The sequence below is a fragment of the Odontesthes bonariensis genome, chromosome 19, assembly GCF_027942865.1.
Source record: "Odontesthes bonariensis isolate fOdoBon6 chromosome 19, fOdoBon6.hap1, whole genome shotgun sequence".
In the NCBI taxonomy this organism is placed as follows: domain Eukaryota; kingdom Metazoa; phylum Chordata; class Actinopteri; order Atheriniformes; family Atherinopsidae; genus Odontesthes; species Odontesthes bonariensis.
In genome coordinates this window covers 15,563,258-15,586,409 of record NC_134524.1, presented here as the reverse complement: position 1 = coordinate 15,586,409, position 23,152 = coordinate 15,563,258, and the positions used below count along the sequence as shown (strand labels likewise).

Here is a 23,152-nt window from a genome sequence, read left to right as displayed (position 1 = left end):
TTCAAATGGAAAAAACTCATTTAAGATATCTCTAACCGAACATGTACTTAAAGACATCATAATTAATACATAAATGAATGGACACATGTCTTATACATGAGACATTGGTTAATTTAGGATACCTGCTGATATTTAATCCGTGATTAAATATGTTATTCTTTCTGCATGACTTTGGCTTGCAGTAAAATAAAGGGGGGCCTTGAATGGAAACATAATGGTCAGAAAGGCGGGACTTGTGTCATACAACAGTTACGTAAGGCTGACTTTTGGCAGGAGCTGAGTGCGATAATAAGGCTGGATAAGAAGAGGGTGTGGCACAAACAGGAGGCATAAAACTGTAAACACATACAGATTTTACCATCTCTTACAAACTGAGACTTTAGAAATGTTCAGTGAGATTTATATTTGTATGTTTTTCCTTTTCTTACCTCCTGAGAAACAAAATATAAGAGGACAGGAAATCCGCGAGCAGTTGTCATTCCTTGTGTGAGCAGCAGATGGGGAGGTAGGGCTATAAACTGAGCTGCTTTGAATCTAGCAGAACTCTGCTCCTCTTTGGTTATACATCTTCCCTTCCTGTTACAGGATGCCTACCTTTTTTCTAAAATAAATTGAAAAAAGAAATTAAACAAAAGGATATAAAAGGGAAACACTATGTCTTAATTCTTTTAATTCTCACTCTGTAAAAATAACATTTCTGCATGCACTTAATCCCTACTTATTGCTTTCACAACAGAGCAAAACTGTAGTTTGGGTGTGGATGGCATTGTGCGAATCCTCCACTCGTTGTCTCTCTATTTCTTCTCTCTTGCACTTTCCTCATATCAGCAAGAGAAAGTCAACCATGTAATTATCTAATGTTTATATCTAGAAGTGCCCCTTTGCCTCATCTCCCCTCTACGTCACTGCTTGCTCTCCACTGTTTAGCATTAGGAGCCTCTTGAGATGTTCAAAATAAAATTAGTACGTAATGGACACTTGAATAGGAGGGGAAAACAGTGTTTGTGGAGACTGGGGTGGAATTTGAAATTATATGATACAACTTCCTATGGTTCATTGCATCCAAACAGAACTTATGTGAGTTTCTAAGAATAGATAGGCAAAGTTAGCATAATCAGCTTTTTTATATTATGTTGTACTGTATGTACACAGCAGCTCTGGTATAATTACATTTTCTTTAGCTTCTTGTGAACTCTATTCTTGGATGGATTATATAGATATATCACAAGAGTTTGGGTTGGATTTGGGTATGCTTTGAGAGGCATGAAATTATTATCCATTTTAATCTGTTTGTGTGTTTTCATTAAAGTGTGCATCCATATGTGTGTATGAGTGCGAAAAATCATTGAACTTTCCTGAACGAGCGGGATCATTTTCATCCACATGCATGGAAACACAGCGTGTGTGTTTGTGTATAAGTCTGCTGGATTTAAGGGCAATCTGAGGGAGCCATACAATTAGCATCCATTTATATCTGCCTGTACCAACCTCGCCCTGCCTCCCTGCCCCTCATCTGGTGGTTATTTTGGGAAACGGAGGCGTATGCACTCCCACACTGTCTCCAAACCACCACTCAGTGTGTGAGTGTGGCTGTTTGTGTAAGTGTGTGGCTGTTTGAGAGCAGAGGCATCAGCATTGCTGAGCTTTCCTCGAAATGTTCTTTTCAACTGAAGGCCGGGACACGGATTGTCTGACGCTGCCTCAGCTACACTCTCTGCTCTTTCAAATATTTTCCCCTCTCTGGTGGCACAGAGTCGAGCTGGGGAAGACATAGAGCAATTTTGGATTATTTTCAGCGGGAGGCAAAATAAAGGCGGGGGGGGGGGGGTCAATTGGTTTCCCAACTGCTCCCCGAAAAAGAGATGAGAAAAAACACCTGAAATCCAGCAAGTGTACCAGGCAGGCTGCGGTGAGAGACAGATACATGAATAGATGAAGGATCCAAGGTACATTTAGACCACAAGGTTTGAGAAGTGTGGAAAAAAAATATCAAAGTTGCACATCAGAGACACAGGAACCCAGAGAGAGCGAAACAGCACCTCCATCAGTGTGAATACACTTCTGTGGCCTGCTTATTTCACTCAGGCTCTTTCATCACTGCTCTGAGAACGTGCTCATTATACATGGACCACTCCCTCTTATGTAACTATGTGATCACAAGGATAACATATGGCAGCTTTCTAATTTATTCCACTCCACCCTCGTGCAGCTAGCTGCAACCTACAACCCTGATCCTCTAAAAGTCATGTTTGAGAAAATAGAAAAATGCACTCCTGATTTTTTATCCAGTGTATGAAAATACAGAACTGTATCCAGATAGGGTAGTTGGGATAGAAGTGGGATGGTGAGTGAGCAGCATGTTACTGTTGGAGCTGCTGGTGGATGAGCAGGTTTAAAATAACTTATAAACAGTTATATACATACAGGAACCTCGGATTAATCAGGGAATTAATAATTGGGTATAAAGAGGATGGGAAAAATCCAAAAATGTGTTTTGAGTTTTTAAAAATTGGTTTCGAATGTTTAATTTTGAGTGGGATAATCAATGATTTAAATGGAACCATATAGCAATACTAGAGGGGAAAACTACTTTTTGATGGAATTCAGACCTCAGAAATGTGACCTGTTCATGCTGCTCTTTGCGAGAAGGTTGGAAACCAGTTGTTTTATGTCTCACACTGTATTTTAAAAGTTATAGCAGCACTTCTGTATGTCATTATCAGTCTTTTGTATCTCTGTGGGGATTTACTTGAGTGTTAAATCAGCTAATTGAGGTTTTGAGGGATTCATTTATGCACAGCTCTCTTGTGGTCCCACCATAACATTTGGCTCTAAAATTCAAGCCCAAATCATCAGCCTTCCACCACTGTGTTGGACAGTTGCTTGAAGTGTTTATGCTGATATGCTGTGTTTGGTTTTCACCATGTTCATCATCTGTCCTAAGGAAATTGTTCCAGAAGTCTCTTGGCAACACTTTTAATCAAGATGTACTTGTTCAGTCTTTTTCTAATTGTACAGTCGTTAACTTCAAATTTAACATGCTAACTGAGGCCCGTAGAGTCTGAGATATTGCTCTTGGATTTCTGTATTTCTTGTAAAATTTTTTTTTAAAAACTGTCTTAATTGTTTTCTTGATTGTCTTTCTCATTGTAGAATAGTGGACTCTTGATTGTTTGGAAATGGCATTATAACCCCGGCATAGATTGATGGGCAGAAAGAATTGCTTCTCTAAGATCATTGCTTATGTCTTTCCTCCTTGACGATGTGTTAACACACACCTGAATGCACCAGACCAAAAAACTGCCAAAACTTTGTTTTTTATACAGGTGCTCGCACTTATTGATGATCAATAATCAAGAGCAATTGATTTCCAACACCCTCCTTATTCCTGTGGAAGTGGAACAGGTGGTTTTTACACACTCTGTGACTGCATGTTGGTGTAGTTTGTGTTGTTTTTTGTTTATCTAAGTTTATATGATAATATCATAAGATCTGATAAGGATAAGAGGATTTTTGTTGTTATATAATACATGTAAACGCTTGGAAATAATTTTCTTTTCACATGACCGTTATTAAATGTAGTTAGTTATTTTTCTCACTTCAATTGTTTAGGTTGTACACAAAAATAAAGTGAAAATTCAGTGATCCTGGGCAAGAAATGGTCTTGTAGAAGAAAAAAAAATTCAGCTCTCAGCAAGTAAGACTATAAGCCAATTTCCAATGACGTCAAATCATGTTTCAGATCATGTTTCTAATTATGAAATCATGTATCAAAGCCGTTTCATTTAAAGTTTTCTTGCGTCAAGCCTGAGTATCTTTCAAAACTGTGGAGTTTCCTTGTGAGCTGAAGGTTGAAAATCCCTTTAAGTCTTGTAATGACTCTCTGTCTGGACTTTACTGGACATGTGCTCACTCACCCCCATCACTCCCATCTGTATCTGAGTAAAAACCACAACTTATGTCCCACCCTTTCTTAGCCCTCTAATAAAATCACTTCTGCTCTGGCTTTTCATGTGGTTGGGCTGGTATGAGTGTGTTCCGAGAGCCCCTGTAGATGTTGTCTGATACACGGGTACTTCACGTGATCTTTAAGGCGTGTTCTTGTCCACGCTACTCATTAGGTTCTGTAATGATATAGTTGATGGGTATACCACACAGTACGGGCTGTTTTGATTAGATCGGGCTGTGAAATCATGGTCCTGACATAGATGTGATGTTTCTCAAAGTCTTCACCTTTAATGCCACTACAACGTTAAATATAGATGTGCACAGTTTCAGGTTTTCAATAATTCACCATATGCTGCTCCTAAATAATAGATAATTTAATAAGCACTAGCCATCAATGCAATGTGATCATGAGCACAACGCTGCTTCAATTAGCTGCATTTGATTAAACATATGTTTCCTAATCAGTTTAGAGTTAAAGATGTAAAGCATGGCTTCAGCAAACATAATTTCATGCTTTATTTGCTACTCATCAAGAACCACTGCTGGTTTGGTCATAGTGACATGGGAATTGAATTGTAAAAGTGCAAAATACATATGAGCTTTTGGTTCACGAAAGTGTTAATGGAGATAAATTCAATATATTTAAAAAGATGTGGCACTGATCCATATGAATAATAAACATACTTATTTGGTTTTCAAAGTAAATTGTTTTACTGTTCATAAAGTCTATCTGCAATTCGCCTGTGGAAACCTGGTTCAAAATATGTTTAATTTTCGATTAAAATGTTTTTTACGGCTCATGGTCTGCCCCACCTTCCTCGTCTTGGTATCTCCATGTTTCACGCTCACTGGACCAACACTCAGCTTGGTCCCACCACATCTCAGTTTTGCCAGTGTTTAAAACCCGTTTAAGTGTCTCTTGTGGCAGCCGTGATCTAACGTGAGCAGCCTACATATGCGTCTGACTGGTTGTAATTTATTTATGCATAAATCCTGAGGAATGGATGTGGGTTGATAATTTGACATTTGGATTACATCCAAAGGCTAAACTGAGTTTACCTTCTTCTATCAGATTTTGTTTCTGTTAAACCAAGTTTAACAGAGACAAGATTCTATGCCAAATGTTTGATGTTGCATACAAATAATAAATGGTAAATGGACTGTATTCAGACAATGCTTTTCTTGTCTATTTGAACATTCAAAAGGCTTTTAAGCTACAAGCCGAATTCATGCATTCACACATGCACACATTTATGGCCCAGATCTGATGTCAATCCAAGTTCGATTGGGAGTCATCAATCTCTGTGTGTTAATGATTCAAATACGTGATTTGTGAGGCATGTGGACATGTCCCTGACTCCACCTGAGTATCTAGCTTGCTTGATATTCCAGACCAGTACGCACAGGAGGGTTTGGTGAGTGAGGTTTGTCTGGCAATGAGAGCACAAGAGACCGTGTCAGGGGACATGAAAGATTGAAACCCAGAAAAGGAAAACAACAGATATGATTGTAAAATTTACAAAATCTCTTTAAAACTGTTACCCAACTGAGTTTATTCTTGCTGGCTTTTAGACCTGGTTGAGTGGCATATCTTGGCTTTTATCATGCAAACACAGTTTTTATTTAACTCATTCGTTTGATGTTGAGGTGCTATAGAAGTAAACTTTGACTAAAAATATATAACAATCTAGACAGAGAGAGCAGTGATGGAATTATGGTCTGCTCAGGGGACTGAGCAGGATTTGGTTAAATATTGGTGAGAACACTCACGTCTCTGGGATGTTTCCATCAGGACTGACTTGGGAGAGAAGCCGCACAGAAAAACGGTCAGTTGTCTTTAACAACTAGATGAGCAAAACAGACTGAATCATTAAGAACTATTTGTATCATAGTGTAACGGTAATGAGAGAGACTATTAGTCTGCATGACAGCTTGATAAAGTAGGGAGCTCAGAATTTTTTCCACCATTTGCTTTTTAGATTGGAATGACCTATTTTTAATTTGTTGTCACCCAATAGCCCTGTTTCAGTTCTTCCTGTTAAAAGGGAGTCGTTTCTTTCCACAGTCGCCTCAGGCACGCTCAGGACGGGAGATTGGACAAGTTTCGGTGCAATCTGTTGGTTTCCTTAGCTCAGAAAGTGTTTCTGAATTGGCTCTATATGAATGAATTGGATTATTTTCAAATGAATTAATTGGATTTCATTGGATTATGATTACAATGAATTGAACTCCAATTGGCTTGAATTGGAGTATATTATTTAAGTGCCTTGAGATGACATTTGTTGTAATTTGGCACTATATCAATAAAACTGATTTGATTTGATTTCAGTTATGGTTTCAGGTTGTGTTTATTTGACCTGTTTTATCACTAAATAATAAACTATTTTATACTGAACCAATTTTACTCTGGTTTAATCTTTTCCCTTTACCCTGAGTGTAGGGTTGTAACATTACTGGGGGTTAATCTGGGATCTGAAATAGGCTTATTAACATGGGTTTTTAGAGTCCATCAGTTAATCAAGGATGTAATAGATGTAAAAGATGTAATAATTTGTTGTTTTGCTAATCACAGACACTGCATCTTAGTAAATAATAATTAAATTTGATATTTAACATTAAATTTCTATAAAACAGTTCAAGGTCAAGTGACACTTTCAGTAGCTGGTTAAAGTCGTTGTTTTTCTTCCCATCTTTTACGTCAGAAGTAGGCAATCAATTCTCTTTAAAAATTTGAGTTTTATTTAGACAATAAAATTGAATGAAGAGGCACAACACTATTAGTATGAATTAGTATGTTTATTTTCCCGATTACCTAATCCCACCCTCTGTCATTTCACGCACTCACAGACAAACTCAATGTTTTCCTTTTTATTCTGTCAGCCTCCATTTTGCCTGTGCATCAGTTTTCTTCTTGTTTCCACCTTCATCTCTGTCATTCTCTCACTTCTCTCACCCATTACACCCCCCGAAACACTTTCATTCCTTCTTTTCTTGCCGTTTCACTTCTGCCTCCCTTCTCCCCCTGTCCCCCATATTTTCCCTCCTGCTTGTATCTGGGTTGCTGACTGAACTAGTTCATCAGGAGCTTTCTTGCTGATGGCGTCATGGCCCTTGTTTAATTGATGCTGTTTGACAGAAACAATCTGCTTGTTGGATTTAGTCGAGCAGTTAAAAAAATCTGAAGTGCACCACTGGAGTTAAGAAAATCAGACGTAAGTGACTTTTTTTGGGGGAAGCCTGTGATTGTGTTCGTACTTCCTGTTTGGTAAAACTTTCCATCATAAACCGTGCTTGAGCTTTAAACTGTCTGAAATCTTACTTTACAGTGCCACACTGGGCCTACTTTTCTTTTTCACTGATTATACTTTTAGTTTTCAAACTTTGAAAGTTCTGTAAAATACTGTAAATGGGGAAGAAGTGCAATGAGAAGAAACTATTAAAAACAGGGAATTAGCCTGAATGCCCTCTTTAACAAGTGCCAGTCAGCAGAACAGAAATGTGATGAGTAACTGTAATATTAGCATAACAAAAGCAAATTTACATGAAAATGATAAAAGAAAGGCTGTGATAGATGGATGTCATTACAGTAAAGGAATTGGAACTCAGTTGCCAGCAGCGCTGTGTATTTTCCACCCTTCTTTACTTTGACTCATTTTATCATTCAATCCAACTTTACAGATCCAGCCACTGCTGCTCACCATTGAACATTTTATTGATTCACTGTCAACAAAGATATTTTGAATATTCAAAATTTCAAATCAGTTTCATGTTTTTTGTTAAGATAAAATGTAAGCTGTGTGTGCTTGTACCGTATGCTGTACATGCACTTGTGTGTAGTGTTATGAATCATAGTGAAAGGTCAGTATTGCGTATGGGGAGAAGAAAGGAGACCCAAGTGATGGATTGCAATTTGGGATTGTTTTTTTCTGGCAACACACCAGGTTATATCGAATTGTGTGAATGTGTGCATGAGGAACACACACAGATTTAGGGTGGTGCACGGCACAAGTTCTTTTCACTTGTATGCAGATTAGTTTTTGTCTTAATTCTCCCTCTGTGTAACAAAACTTAATGATTCTTTAGCAGGAATCCACATTGACTGGGTTTTGAAAAAAAAATTTTTTCATTGGGTGGGGTAGGCAAAAGTACACGTGCATCTTGTAAAATACGTTCTCACACCCATTTTCAGCTTCTCTATTTCAGTTATCAGTGCAGAATTATGCAATGGCAACAAACTGCAGAGGCACAGAAGAAGCTTGGTCATGGTTAGACAGGAAATATTCTTGGCTGTGGCCTTTAGAGTATATTTGTATTTTTGCAAATTACATCTGGAGAGGGATATGCAAGGATTCTTGTTGTAAGCCTTTGCTTTGTATGTGAATGTCTGTCTTTCATAGATCTAATTGTGCATGCCTTCTGGCTGATCAGCAGCTCCCTTTCAAGACTGATCAATAACTAAGTAACCAAATGGAGGTGATCCACAGCTCATCTAAATCTTGTGTGTTTGAGTACGTACACACATGCTGGAGCATCATGACATGACTATTTCAAGTGCACTTTGTGTGTGTTCTAGCAGGCGGATCATGGCTGTCCATGAATGCAACATCAGCTGTGTGCGTGTTTGTGCACATAATAGTCAGTCCCATAGTCTCGTAAGCACTAGGCAATCAAGTTTTATTGTGACTGACGACAGCCAGAGTGTAGCAGCGACAGATGCCTTGTATGGCCGTTAGCTCTGCAATAATCTTAAGTGGACCGAAAAGATTCAACTGGTGGATGGTTTCGTGTGTCAGGACATGTCTGTTGGTTGGTACATGCACGAGCAGGGAAGAATGTGTAATACTGCACGTTTTAGCAGATGCAAGAGACTCCGTACAGTTTGGCTGTGATGCACTTTTTTTTTTTTTGGCTTTCAAATGATCAAAACTCATTTGCTCACAATTCGCCTCATCATCATTTGCTTCTTTTTCACAGCTCCCCTATGGACTGCACTCAGCAGGACTTACAGTTGCTTCAGTGGTCTGGCACAATGAGTGGGAGGCAGCTCATGAATAATCAGGAGCCAACAGTGCTTTATTAGGTTGAAGATAAAACCGAATGACTGCATTCGTGTGTCTCTATGTAATCATGCACAATATTTGAGCTATCTTCACAAGTACATTAGAGGCTTCTGAAATGGCACTTGGTCTCCATGGTCTCATGGGTGTTGTTCATCTTGGTTTTGAAGATACTTATCACTGACATTTAGGGGAAAAAAAATCCTACCTGCTTTCTTTTGCACCTTAAATGAAGGTTGATGTAACTAACAGCGGGTTAGCATCTGGAAAAAATAAAAATGAAAAAAAAAATTGCTTCGATGGTGAATTTTTTTATGTATCGTGCAAGCCCATTTCCAAAGTTGGCACACACATATCAAATGTTAAAACTGCAAAATGTTTTGCATGTTTGTAACCCTAACCCTTTTTAAATGTGTGCTCCTTTTGAATTTGATGACAGCAGCTCATGTCATAAAGTTCCTAATTCATCTTGAAACGGATGTTTTCCTGTGTATTTCAGTTATTGCTTTTTGTGTTTGTTTTGGTCCACACCTATTTCTTGTTGGCTGTTTTTAGCAAATCATCACATTTCTTTTGTACAAGTCAGTTTGATTGTCTCAAGCCTAGAGCACGTGATGTAGAACTGCACAGTTTGTATTTTTTGGATCACAACACAGTTTTCCCCTTTGCTTCAGTCCAACCTAAATGAGTTCAGACCCAGGGAAAGTGAGTTTTAAAAAAAAAACTTGTTTCTACATTTGTTTCTAGACTTGTCTTAGTGATTGTGTGGCAGGGATTTAACTCTTTGTGGTGATTTTAATCACGCAATCATATCTGTAGCCATTTGATATTGGTTTTCTGTCTCGAGATGTCTGCCGATTCTTCAATTTTTAATTGAGAGATATTTCGCTGTGCCAAAATATGTTGGTGTAATGTTCTTTCCAAGGCGCTTAGGCTATCCCACTAGTAATCCTTGGTAATGAGCTCTGTGGTGTGGCAGCTGTCCCAGCCACCAGTGAGTCCTTGTCCTGCCGTATAAAGCAAGTAAACTAGTTGGTCAGTGAGCTTTTGTGGTGCATTTTTTAGGTGGATCTAATTTCCTCTGAACAAAGCTATGGTAATTCTTAGGACTGTTCTCAGAACATGCCCATGTGACACTTTTTCATGCAGGCAGATGTGGTCAGTAATTACATTCACAGAACACGTGACATCGAGTGGTCATGCGAGAAATTGCATGCGAAGGATAATAATGGTGCCCACGACAGTCCAAGCAGGTTCTAAAAAGAATGTTTTTTTTAGCACCAACCATGACTGTTTTCTAAGCTTAACTGCACAGTGTGATACTTTATCATACTCAAACACGCATGTTCCCTCAAAATTGATAATTTTTTTAAGCTCAGTTATGAAAAGTTTAGCTGCACTTTTCCGCTACATTTGGTGATATCGTTAGACATAACCTTGCACACAATAGATCATTTGTAGAAATACATCCTAAATGTCTGAATACAATACAGAAGCAAACATGTTGCATTTGTGACGGAAATAAAATGAGTCATTGCAGAGCAGCTTATATTCACTACACAGGAGATGAGTGTGATGAACAACGAGGGGCCGAATCAGTGCAAGGGAGAACTAGCCCAGTTTTTAGCTGGCTTTTGAGCAGTGCCAGCTGATCGTCTGCCAAAGTCTGTTCAACAAACAGCAGAGAGCATCATGTATTGTTCATCTGAAGGCAGCTTGAATTTAATGATAGTTAACAGCAAAATCAACTGAAAAATGAAGTGAATGTATCGCAGTCTACTCCCTTGGTACAGAAATAAAGCTCAGTTAGAGCAAGGAGACATATTATGCCCCTTTTTCACTCGCAGACACAATTTTCTGAGGTCTTAGTAAAATAACTGCGGCTTGCTCAGTGACATTACAGCCGCTCCTTTTTCTTCGATTCATTGACACCTATTCAAACAGATCAATTTATGGGTGTGAAGGGACCTACAGGACTCCACCCCACCCTTCTTTTCCCCAGTGTCGGTCTCTGTTGTATATGTGTAATATCTAATAATACTTGGTCCAAGTTATCACAGTTTGAAAGCATACAATAACCAACATTAGAGCTCAGACCCTACCAAACTGAAAAATACCTGACTGGCAGTTGATTTTCTCCAAATACTTCAATTTTCTTTGTTTGATGTTGGACCATAGACAGCTGGTGGGCTACTGATCCCTCTTTTAGAGACAATCTTGTCAAAAGTCAAATGTCAAGTGCCTTAATTGTTTAAATGTACACAGCAGATCGACTGCTGGCTAGTTAATAACAACACTGAGAACTCTTCGTAATTTTTAAGTGCAACATAATTAGAGAGGTGTGCACGCAACTGGGGGCCAGAAAGAAACACTCAACCCCATTTGTTTGACGGAGTCCAGCTCCTAAACTGAGTTAACAAACCAGTATGACCAATGACTGCTTTGAGGTGTCCTGTACAGAAAAATCTTGCAGGTTGTAAAGTATGACTTTTAGTGAAGGTCGTCACACATTGAGCTCAGTAAAGCTCATGTTTTATGATTGAATTATGCAATTAATGAGTCATCAAGAACATCCAAACTATGAAAATGAACATTTATCTGAGAAGTTAATTACAATCCTATGAGTGCCAACTGCAGTTATGTTCCCTGGATGCGGGCACATCCCATAATCATACAAGAAACCTGTCTATATAGGCTCCATAAACTTCATTAAGGGCTGTTGTTTATAGCACAATATTTCACCAATATTTGTTAAAAAAGTCAAATTTCCTTGTTGGGATAAAGATATTTCTTTAGAAAATACTAGTAGAGTATTGTTATATCATTTATTCCCTCAATTAAGTGAACTATGTGATTATATATGATGAAACTTGAAGTTGATATCAAAGCAAAAGACGAGCAAAAAAGATTAATTTCCACTTCTGTGGTACAGTGAATGCAGCATCATCTTAAATTGAAGTTAGTTGAAGATACAGACGGAGGAGGCTGGATAAACATGGAGAGTGCCATAACTTTCCTCTGCAAATGTGAACACTGAGCACTGAATGTCACTTTTTTAGAGTAACAGGGTCCAAAAAAGTATGCCAGGGTTCTGTTTTTTTTCTGAGTTTTTGAGTTGGTAGGGATTTCAGACATCCAAAAATGTACTCATAAGAACAGTAAAAATAGAATTTTTTCCACAGTACTGTATGTCCCCATTAATTTTTTTCTGTCTTACTTTCTCTCTGCCATGTTTAATTTCCTCTCTGGACTGAGGCGACTTAATACTGTGGATTTCAGTATGTAAGTTCTGCTATGTAAGTATACTATGATCGTGGCTCCATGTCTAATTAGAGTGGTCTAGGCTTATTTACTGTTGAAATTTAAATTTGTCAAAAAAGGATGAATAACATAACTTATTCACATAAACTGAATCAAGCTCGAAACAGTTATCCACATAAAACCATTTTTGTGCACTCAACAGTGACGAGCAGGCTACCGTTTTTAAACCTAATATTACATGTGCAGCAGCAGTTATTCTCCAGGTTGGGACTGTTCACATGGCTACACTGTGCTTCAATTATAATAACAGTTATAAGATGGAGGGCTCCGCTTGGAAAATAGCTTTCTCTGAGGATCTCATTGTGCTTGTTAGGCACTAAAGTAGTGAGGCAATAAGAAACTCACTGAGGCAATGGGAGAGGGTTAATTGGTACTGTGGCTTTAATGTTTTGACGCAGTGCAAGAAAAGAAGAAATACAGCCTGTTAGGCAACGAGAATTGGCTTTTAGCAGACATAGTAATGCGGAAAAAATGACTGGGAGTTAGAAAGTAAATTTTGAACTTTATTTATTCATTAATTTATTGCTTTAAAGGACTTTTTTCTTTCTACTTTTCAACATAAGCTAGTAGACATTTTGATGATTGACAATGAGATAGAGGCCTCCTGCCCTACTTGTAAGAGCATGTTTACACTCTGTAGTCTGGTTTGAGCATTATAAAGTTGTGCTTTGGAGAAAGTTTACGGAAAGGGCAAATCAGAAAAGAAAAGTTAAAGAAATCCACAGAAAGTTCTTATGCTTGCTTGAAGTGCTTTTGTCCTTTTTGGAAAAAAGACTTGTGGCGCACAAGGGGAGATGCAAATGCAAATCAGTTCTGATGCATTAAACATGTTAGTCACATGACCGATCACACGAGTGATCCGCTGCCTCCAGGCAACTAACATGCCTTGTACTCTGAAGTACCACAAACTCAAACTCCAAGCATCAGGAGACAAATGAACCTCAGTGATGGAGCTGTGGAGGACTGACTTTCACCACGCATCCCAGAGAGTGGCGAGAAGGTGGCCAAGGATAGAGGAAGCAACAGCATGAGGTCAGACGAGCCATTTTTAGCTGGAACGCTATCTCTGCCGGACAACTGGACCACTGTACAAGTCGCAAGGTGCCTTAGTGCTACAAGCTGTATCTGTGTGCCAAAATTATTCTAGCCTGGGTATCTTTTCTAAATGATTCACTTTTAGCCCAACTGCTGTTGAGTAACTTCCACTTCTCACCTCTGTTAGGCACTCCTGGCTCCTTCCAAAGTGTTATCATTTTGAACCACCTTTCAGTCCACTTTTTGGCGCTCTAAATCTATTTTGTTCAAATCTAATGCTTCGCTGATCTACTCAACCACCCTGACGTCCTTGCTATGCAGACTTTATAACCCTGTAGTCACATCACCTGATTTTATCCTGTGGCCTTGGGAGTCACAATGACTTAACCAGGAAAAAAACTCATGGAGATTAAAACCTCTTAAAATACACATAATACTTTTATTTCCTCTTCAGAGATGATTAGATTTACATTAACCTAGGGGACATCATGTTTGGGGAAAAGTTTGAAAGCACACAGAGAAACAGATGAAAAATGGAGCAGATGAAAGAGAATGTGCTATTTCTGCTTTTGTAATAATTCTGACAGAATATTTTCTCATTTTAAAACATTGTGTTCCTCACATGTGAAGCCCTTTAATATTACATGCACTGCTATTCAAAGAGCCCTCTGTTCAATTAATTTCTAACTTTTATTATCCTCTGCATATAAAATGGATGCAGCGAATGTGTTCTATCTGCATGCGTGCATTTTATGCATACATGTCAGTTATCCATTTAGCTGGAATGCATTTCACATGGATGGTTGTGTGTTTGAGGCTGTGTTCTCTTTCAGCATATATAAGTATCGGCCTGAAACCGTTCGTGTGTGTGTGTCTTTGTGAGCGTATGTGATGTTCCCTCGGGGTGTGAATTAGCCTGCAGTGTAAAGGCCATGTTTCACGCCGAGACAGAACTCTGATCAGCTGTGTCGAAAAGACGGATAATGTAAAGCTGTGGCTCTCCTCGTGCTCATTACTCACACATATTCCTGCACTCCTCTCTCTTACCCCTGACCCTTTCCCCATCTTAAAAGCACTTATTCCACACATCTCCCTCATCCTTCGTCCCTCAGTGATCACCTGCTCTTACTCTCGTCATCCATCTCTCACCTCTCCTACCTCCTCATCCATTGTCTCCGGAGACTCCTCTGTGGGACTGAAGCTAGGCAGAAAACCGCTGAACAACTGAAAAACAAGTTAGAATGTAAATATAATGCCTTTATTCCTTGGTACTATAACAATATGGATGTAGAGGGTACAGATGAGTGATAATGAAGGTGCTAGAAGGAACAATGTGTTTAAAACTTTATCACAATATTGTCCATGAGTGATCAACTTATTTACTTCCAAAAAACTGACTGTGTATGGTTGTTTTAGTCTCTGTGTTGGCCCCTGTGATTGGGAACATTTCCAGGGTGTATCTCGCCCCAACGGTAGCTGAAAACAATAATGAATCATAGACTGAAAGACTTTTCAGAGGGAAAAGATTCAGAGGATGCATAAGGAGGCTGCACTGGTCCAAAATGAAGTACTGCCATCCAGGTGACTGAATTAAGCTCCCATTTACACTATTTCACATCGGACGTTGTTAGGTGTAGGCATTTAAAGTTGTTAAGTTTAGGAATGAAAATGTTTAGGCATCTGAATTATTTCTTTAAGGTTAGAAAAACATCTGTGGATCTTAGAAATCTCAATTTTTGAACTTACTGGAGTTTCGAGTAACATTCCTTCCACAAACTACAGAGGATATGGTGCGAAACCTGCAGAAATCTGCAGATTAACATGACTGTCCTGCTGAGAATCTTTCAGAAAAAATGAATGGATGATAATAATATCAATATTATAATATTGGTTCTACTCTTGAAACAGGATCTCTCCATCAAACATGGGTCGTTTATTGTCTCCTGGTTCAGTCTCATCTTGTCCTTTGCATTTTCACATTCTGTATTCCTGTTTAACTGTCTGTGTGCTTTATGTATGAAAAACCTGTTTCTTCTGTTTGGTTCCTTTCAGTGTGTCATTTGTATTTTTGCTTCCTTTGTCTGCCTGTCCGTAATGGCTTCACCTGTGTCTGGTTACCCAATTAGTTATCACTGTATGTTTGTACATAGCCTCGTCTCTCCTATTAAGCCTGGCATTTTCCAAACGTATTTTCACTTTTCCTGTGTCATCCTGCCATGTCACCAGATGTTTCTGTTGGTTGGTTTGTACTTTAGCTTTAGCTTACCACCCTGCATATTTGCCTCAGTTGTGGGCTACTTCTTTTGCATCCCTGTTGAGCTTTTAGTCATGCTACATCAGCTTAAATTAGAGCTTGCTTTTGTTTGCCACGTCTGCCTCCTGTGTCTCCATTTGAATCTTCGACCAACCATTCACCCATGAGACAAAACACTCATCTGTCAACTTTTGTAATTCATCGTACTTCCTCAATAGAAAGAGGGAAGTTCTATGTTCACCCGGACCTGAAACTCTCTGTGTCCTAAGCTGCTCTTTGGCTTAACATTGGCATTGTTTTTGTGGTGCTGGTACCATGTAATCAGAGACCACTATTACCAATTTGGTGTCAGTTTCACTTACGGCTTATTGAATTTTAGAAATAGCTCTTTTCTTGAAGTCATATTGCATTTTTGATAAATATAGATTTTTGTACTCAAAACTAACATCTTTAATAAAATGTTGCTCTTCCTTCCGTTCATCATTTTTAAAGCATGTTTTCCACCAGAGATGCCTCTTGGCTCATCACTTTCTATTTCTTCTTTTCTGTCTCCAGTGGTCTGGGTTTATAAGTGCAGGGAAAATGCTGCTGGGAGTGCATGCTCTTTTGGTTCACTTTCATCCTGCCTCTCCCAACACACACTGTCACACAGGCACGAAGCCAAGCGCGCACACACAGTAATGGACTTGGTCTGTCTCTGAGATTTATTCCTCCGCTCCTGCTCACATCAGCTCATCCTTCCTCAGCTTCATTGCCTTTCCTCTTTCTCGGGCTCACTTCTTTCTCAACCCTCTCTCTGCCTTGTTGTTCTGCACGAGAAAGACGGGTAAGGAAGAGCGAGACACCGAGGAGGGCGCAAGAGCGCACGAGGGAGCCAAAGCGTGAAGTGCGCGTGCTCTGCCGTCGCTTTGGAGGAGCAGAGAGGTTTGCTCAGTTGCTGAATGAGAGAGGTGAACGGAGGGAAGGATGAACAGATTGAGGAACAAATTCGTGAATCAATGAGCGGAACCTGACCTGGGCTTTTCTTCAGAGCACACAAACGGTGAGATCGTACAATGAATTTATACATATTATATTCGTTATTGGTGTTTAGTTGCCCCAATTATTCATAGCTGCTTGTGCATGAAAGAGAAGGAAAGTCGGCGTGTAAAAAGTGTAAAAGCTGTCTCTTTAACAGCGGCGGGTGTAAACAAGGTGCAAAAAACAGGTAGATCCCGCGTAGGTTAAAAAGGAAATTGCTCGGATAAATTTCCGACATGCCTTGCGTGGCTGCCTCAGGTGTGTGAGACACCGCAGAGCCCTGCCCAGTCCGGGAGACTCCTTTGAGAGCCAGTAGCTCTAATTAAGCATTTAACTGGCGCAGGGTCTGGTGTAGGCTTTCGGGAAGCATGGTAAGACGTGCGTAAACCGAAAAATTGCGTAAACCGGCGCCGTCTGACCGAGCATCGGTGGAAAAACTGTGAGTAAGTAAGCCTACACTGGATGGATCCGAGGCTGCTGCACCGCGACCGGTGAGCGGCGATGGGATTATGGGGTCAGGAGTAGTGAGCGGGAAAGGGTCCTGAGGGTCATTGTGCAGGAATGCAGGGAATCACAGCCAAATATTACAGCAGCAGCCTTCATGTAAACGGCGACCTCTTGACTTTGTTCGAAGAATTTGAATACAACTGATTATTTAGATTTAACACTGATCAGTTTATCTTTTAGGTGATTAAAAGCCTTCTGGGAGTGACGATTGAGTATTATGATACAGGTGATGATGATCAAATGTTTACGGGAGATATTTGATGATATGATGACAACGCATGGTAATCATGTGATGATGCTGATTGATGACTGACGGTGCTGCCGATGTACAGATGTACTTTATCATCCGATGCATGATAAAGGAGATGAGGTTGAAAATGATGATGATGGTTTGGTTTACTTTGAATATTTTTTTAATGGTAGCTGAACTAATGGCAGCGTGATGATGGTGATGGGGACTTTTTCAACTATGATGAATTATTAACCTAAGGATATGCCACCCTCTCTATAATTTAATGAGCCAAGCTGTCCAAGGATATACTGCCTATAAATTAATTTGCATATCTCAAATCATTTTCAGCTTACTTCAGCTGCAACAAGTCTTTGTGTTAAGCAGCTTTGATGTTGTCTGTCTGGCTGCTGTTGTTCAGGAGGCTTTTACAAGAGGCAGTGTTAATGATACCAGTGAGGTGGAAGGAAAGGGTGAACATTTTGAGACTAATTGATACAGAATAAAGGACCTAATTGATATTTTTTCTAAATTGATCTCTTAATTCAAATGATTCTCTTTATGCAGTGTATCAGACTTAGAAGATGTATGTTTTTGCCTGCTCTGGTGTGCAGAGAGGTGCTTGGAAGTGAGAACACATTCATTCATTCATTATTTGGTGAACAACCTAATCCTGGAAATGTGAATATTGACACTGACTTGGTCACATTTATAGTTTTCCTCTATATTTGTGTGTTTTGTTTGCACTTTGCTGCCTCCATACCTGCCAAGTCTCTGTACGTCTTCAAGCGTCACAAATATCCAACGTTTTCTCCGTGTGCTTGTTTACATTCCTCCCTGTGACTGTATCCTCGACTAATTCATGAATGACTTTAACAACACACAGACTGTAGAAGGTGGTAACCCTGATCTCTGCCTCTATTCTTGTCCATGATAATCTGGTTATGTGTATCACTGGCACCAGTCGCTGATTACTTGTGCTGTTACTCAGGACTTGTCCAAGAGATGAGTGACAGGAAAGTCCCAGAGGCCATTAATCCTCTCCTGTGCCTGAGTGTGTGTGTTGAATGCTTGTCGTAGTGCTTTGGAAAGGGGAAGGGTTGAAGCTTTGGAGACAGAGGCTTTGTGTTGTGAATTGTGTGGCAGAAGAAGCTTATGTTGACAATACTGGGAATTAAAAAAAAGTAGAGGAGGAACGACTCATGATGGAGAAGTAGGGGCGCCTATAAAGGTTGCAAAAGGAGGAATTGAGGCTTTTTTTTTTCTTTTCTTAATGTTATTTTGATTGCGGAATCATGTTTATACAATTTAAAGCACTGTCGAGTCCTTTCATCTTTAGATATGAATGACGGTCGCTTTAAATGAAACAGCTTAATTCACAGTTATTTTGCATTGCCATCAGGGCTTAAACTGTTCATGATTGCAGTAATTGATTATTGAGGATAAAAGGCAGAATCGTCAATATTCACCATAGCCTTTATGACAAACAGCATTCAGACTTCAAAAAGCTATTTCAATAGTTAGAATTAAAACACGAGCTTCAAATATTACTTTGCCTCAAAACACAAAAGGACATAAATTGAATTGTTAACAAAGCTCTGAACTGTGCAGTTTCTCTGAATTACATTTTTAGAAAAAGGTCTTTTGAACTGCTAGCTGCTGTCTCTAACATGGCAGAAAAATGTGACTGTTATCACTCTTCCTACAGAAAGAGTTGTTGACTTGTAGTCCTGATAGAGGAGCAGGTATAACTAATAACTGTAATCACTTAATGCAGCTGTGATGAAGTCCTTTGTGTGGCAGCAGAAGCTTCTATTGACAGTACTGGGTAGTGGAAAACGTAGATGAGGAATGACTCATGGAGGTGAAAGAGGGACGTCCATAAAGGTTACCAAAGGAGAAATTAAGTTGGTTTCTTATTTAGTGATTATAGAGGATTTACACTGTAATCTATCCTGCTACATTCACAGATATGCATGATATTCTGGTCATTGTGTGCTAACGGTGGTGTCAAGTGTCTTATGTTTGAGTTGCACTCGACTTGCTGCTGCATTTTTCTCCAGGTGTTGATGCTGATACTGTACGTCAGTGTAGCAGTGGATGAGGTGAGGCACAATAAGTACAGAGCAATCACTGAAGGTTTTCTACCGTTTACTGCTTTTAGCTGTTGCCCAATCCTCTCCACTAGTGGTTGCACCATCAGAGTTCCTGCTCCTATGGTGGCTCAGAATGGCCCTTAGGGACCGATCTTCTCACAGACTCATGTCTACAGTTTGTGTATTTTGCAAGTACGGCAGTTGCGCTACATGTGCGTTGTCACTGGTGCAGTAACAGCTGAAAAACCACAAAGCCACACTAGGTTCTGGCAGAGGTAGCATCATGACAGTTTACATGTGTCAGCAGCAGTCTCTCCACTATTGTTACTCTAGCTAACATGTGCTACCTTCATAGTACATGTCTGAAAGATTTTGAGGATGAGGCATGTGACTGGCTGGGAGATAACAGGGGGGAGCCTAATGTTGTACAGACTGGGAGAAAAATGTGAAAATGTTTCTTAGAACGACAAAATTATATTGGAAAAAAATTATTTTAGTTCATTTATTCATGAACTTATTGATTCATTTCTATATATGGCACAACAAATGAGAGTAATTATTCCTATTATTTACTTTCTTCATTTCATATGCAAGTTTTTAGAGCTCTTTGTGCTTGATGCGTACAGCTAAAGACCACTTGTTTCATCTTATATTTCTCCAGAGGGATCATTCGACTTTCAGCTCTTATCACACGCTCTCTTAACAACACACCAACCTTTAAATGTAGTTTATTCTCTGTTTTTTAACAGACTTTATTCAACATTTACTCCAGCTCTATTATTAATGTCGATAGCTGTTTGAATGTGGATGATGTAAAGAGGCATTTTAATCTAAGCTCGACTTAACAGCAAGTTGCCTACGGAGATTTAAATCATGGCCACCTGCCTACAAGATGATTAATTAACTCACTATAACAATAGACTATGAGAACAGTGATGCATTGAGGTGTTCATCTTTTCTTTGGCTGTGGCACAAAGCCATTGCCCTATCCTGTTTCATTTTATGCAGGGTGTAACATTCTGCAAGAAGGCAAAAAGGTCCATGTGGATGCTGCCCCAGCGTAACATCACATAGACGCACACAAAACACCTACTCCACTGGTAAAGAAGTGTGCTATGCAAACACCAAGGAGTAGGATTTGTACTATCCATCTATAGTCTATCAAAATTAAGACGTAATAGTCAGTTCAGCCATTTGATAAATTAAGCTATGAAATTAGAAACCTCACATTGCAGTGTTGGGAAGTTTGAAATGTGTTCAGCATACAGTGGCTAAAGCATTGCATGAATTAAAATCAAAGAATTGCACCACTACTGAATATCAAAGGAACCTAAATACTCTGCAAAAATCAATAATCACTTATTCTGGACTGCAACCATATAGATTTCAAATATATTCTGCATGAAACCCGTCTCTGAGCTACAAAGAAACCCATAAAGACCATTTGTGGCAACTTTATAACACCTTGATATCCCTCTTGGGGCCAAAGAGGTTGGCCGGCCTCTTCACATAATTCATTCCACTCAGTTTCCAATCACCTCCAAAGCATCCCTTCAGGGATTCATTTGACACATTTATTGGCAAATAGTGCTATTTCCAAAGCTGGGTGGCAGTTGTAGATGTACAAGCATTGATCTCACCCGCACAGCATCCTGATTTGGCCCTCACACTTGTGTACCTCACTGTGTCCTTCAAAGGGAAAGTGGCTGATGATGAACTGAGTTGTTAATGAAGAATTGAATGCGGCATGCAGCAGTTTGTTCAGTTCTCACACTGACCACATGAGGAAGCTCAATTTGGCAACGTAGAGTAAGTTCTGACAGCACAAATCTCTAAACAATAATTTCATCACTTATTGGTAGATTTGCTATGTGAACTTGCTCCATTATTTCAGACCATGTGTTAGTTCATACTTAAAGGCTGTTGTACATCATGCTGTATAGCTGTCTGTTACTAACACCTTATTTGGTTTGTGACAATCATTACTTAATTATTGTATCCCAATGCCCTTTATCAAGACCCCTCATGTGCAGTTGCCTCTGTGGTTCCACACGCATGTGTGCATTATGCCCCCTAGTGTTCAATGTAAAAAAAAAAAAGTCTCTCTTTTATCTCGAACTATAACTCTAACTACTCTAACTCTGAAAACATTAAGAACTGACATTACACCTCATCCAGTGGCTGTTTTAGACAAAAACCTCTAATGAGTGTGACTTTCTAACATAATGAGGCCAGTTTTACACTTTTTTTTTGTACCACTTAAGTCGGCCCGAACAGTGGGACTGACTGTGAGCTCCTAGCCGTCTAGCAGATGGTAAAAGTTTTTGTTTGCACGTTGCTGCTTTCAGTTTCAGAACCTTCATTTGAGATGTTAGTCTGCAAACTTCAGTAACTGTTAAGAAAATGTGAGCCGTGTACACTCTTGGAGTGCAGGACCCTTAATGAGAATTTGTGTGAATGAATGCAGATTCAGCTCTTTCCCTCTGCATTAGAAAGTTGTGGGGAAGAGTAGTCACAATCGCTCTGAAGTGATTACAGAGCTTCCTCTTCTATCTGTTAAGGTGCATGGCAATGGCAACTGGAAACTCTTGAATTTCTGATCTCAAAAAACATTTTCTAACATTTCTAATTCCACCAGTCAGCTTTGCCTAACATGATGTCAGGACTTATTTTGCTAGAACAGGCAGAGATGAGTCGTAAAGTCTGAGAAAAATGAGTACGTTTCTGATCATTTTAAGAAATTGTATCTTATGTCAGTTAGAAATGTATTTTTGGATTTTCAAACATTAAAGGTGTTATGAATTGAGTGTTTTTCATTGTCTATTTTTTTTATTCTGTATTGTTATTGAAAAGGAAATCATTACCCACCCTATGTGCCTAAAGTCTGTAACAGTGTTTTTCTCTTGTCTTTTTATTTATAATGTCTTGTTTTTGTCTCTGCTTTCTGTTTGTTCCTTATGTAAAGCGTCTTTGAGCATTTGGAAAAGCGCTATATAAAACTTATGTATTATTATTATTATTATTATTACCAGTTTTACATCTGAAATGTTAGTTTCCAGTTGCTTTCAGATCATTCCTACGCAGTATTTGTCACCTACTGTAAGTGCACTTGCCAGGACTCTTTGACCAGGTCGCCTCATTGATCTTGAAAAATTAGCTGCAAGCTCACATGACTCCTGCTGCCCTCTGTTATCTCTTTGTCCTTGGGCGGTCAGTCTGAGTTTACTCTAATCACCATCATCAGTACACAACGATAGGCTTTTAAAACCGCAAAATGTGCGCAAACACACACGCAGTGAAACTCACTGTAGTTAGCGTGGTGTAACAAAGGGCGGGCAAATGAATTATAGAAGACACGGACACACTTGATGGCGCCGTCATCACTGTCATCCCACCAGATGATGTTTAAAGATGAGTTGGGCATTGGTATGCAGAAAAGCTCTCCTCACTGCCTCTAAGAATAGAAAACGACACAGTAGTAGAGAGTCATTGGCTTTACAAGTAACCTTAACATATGACACACACTTTCACTGACAAAGGCGTATGTTAGAGACTGTGTCTCTGCGAATCAGTCTTTCTCTGAGCCTGTGTGTGTATGATCTGTACGCAGCGATTCACAGGATACTGTCCTGGAGATGTCTTTACTGTTGTCAGACGTGTTGTTTTTGCCTTGAATTTAATTTCA

General features: G+C 39.3%; 1 protein-coding gene across 3 annotated transcripts in view; it reads left to right on the top strand.

The window, feature by feature from the left end:
• Window positions 1-16,305: 16,305 nt before the first annotated feature.
• slc8a4b (solute carrier family 8 member 4b) overlaps window positions 16,306-23,152 on the top strand; it is a 115,917-nt gene continuing 109,070 nt past the window's right edge. For all 3 annotated transcript variants that reach the window (XM_075451694.1, XM_075451693.1, XM_075451695.1), the window contains exon 1: window positions 16,306-16,657. The gene's annotated coding sequence lies outside the window, so the exon portion shown is untranslated. The remainder of the gene's footprint in view (window positions 16,658-23,152) is intronic.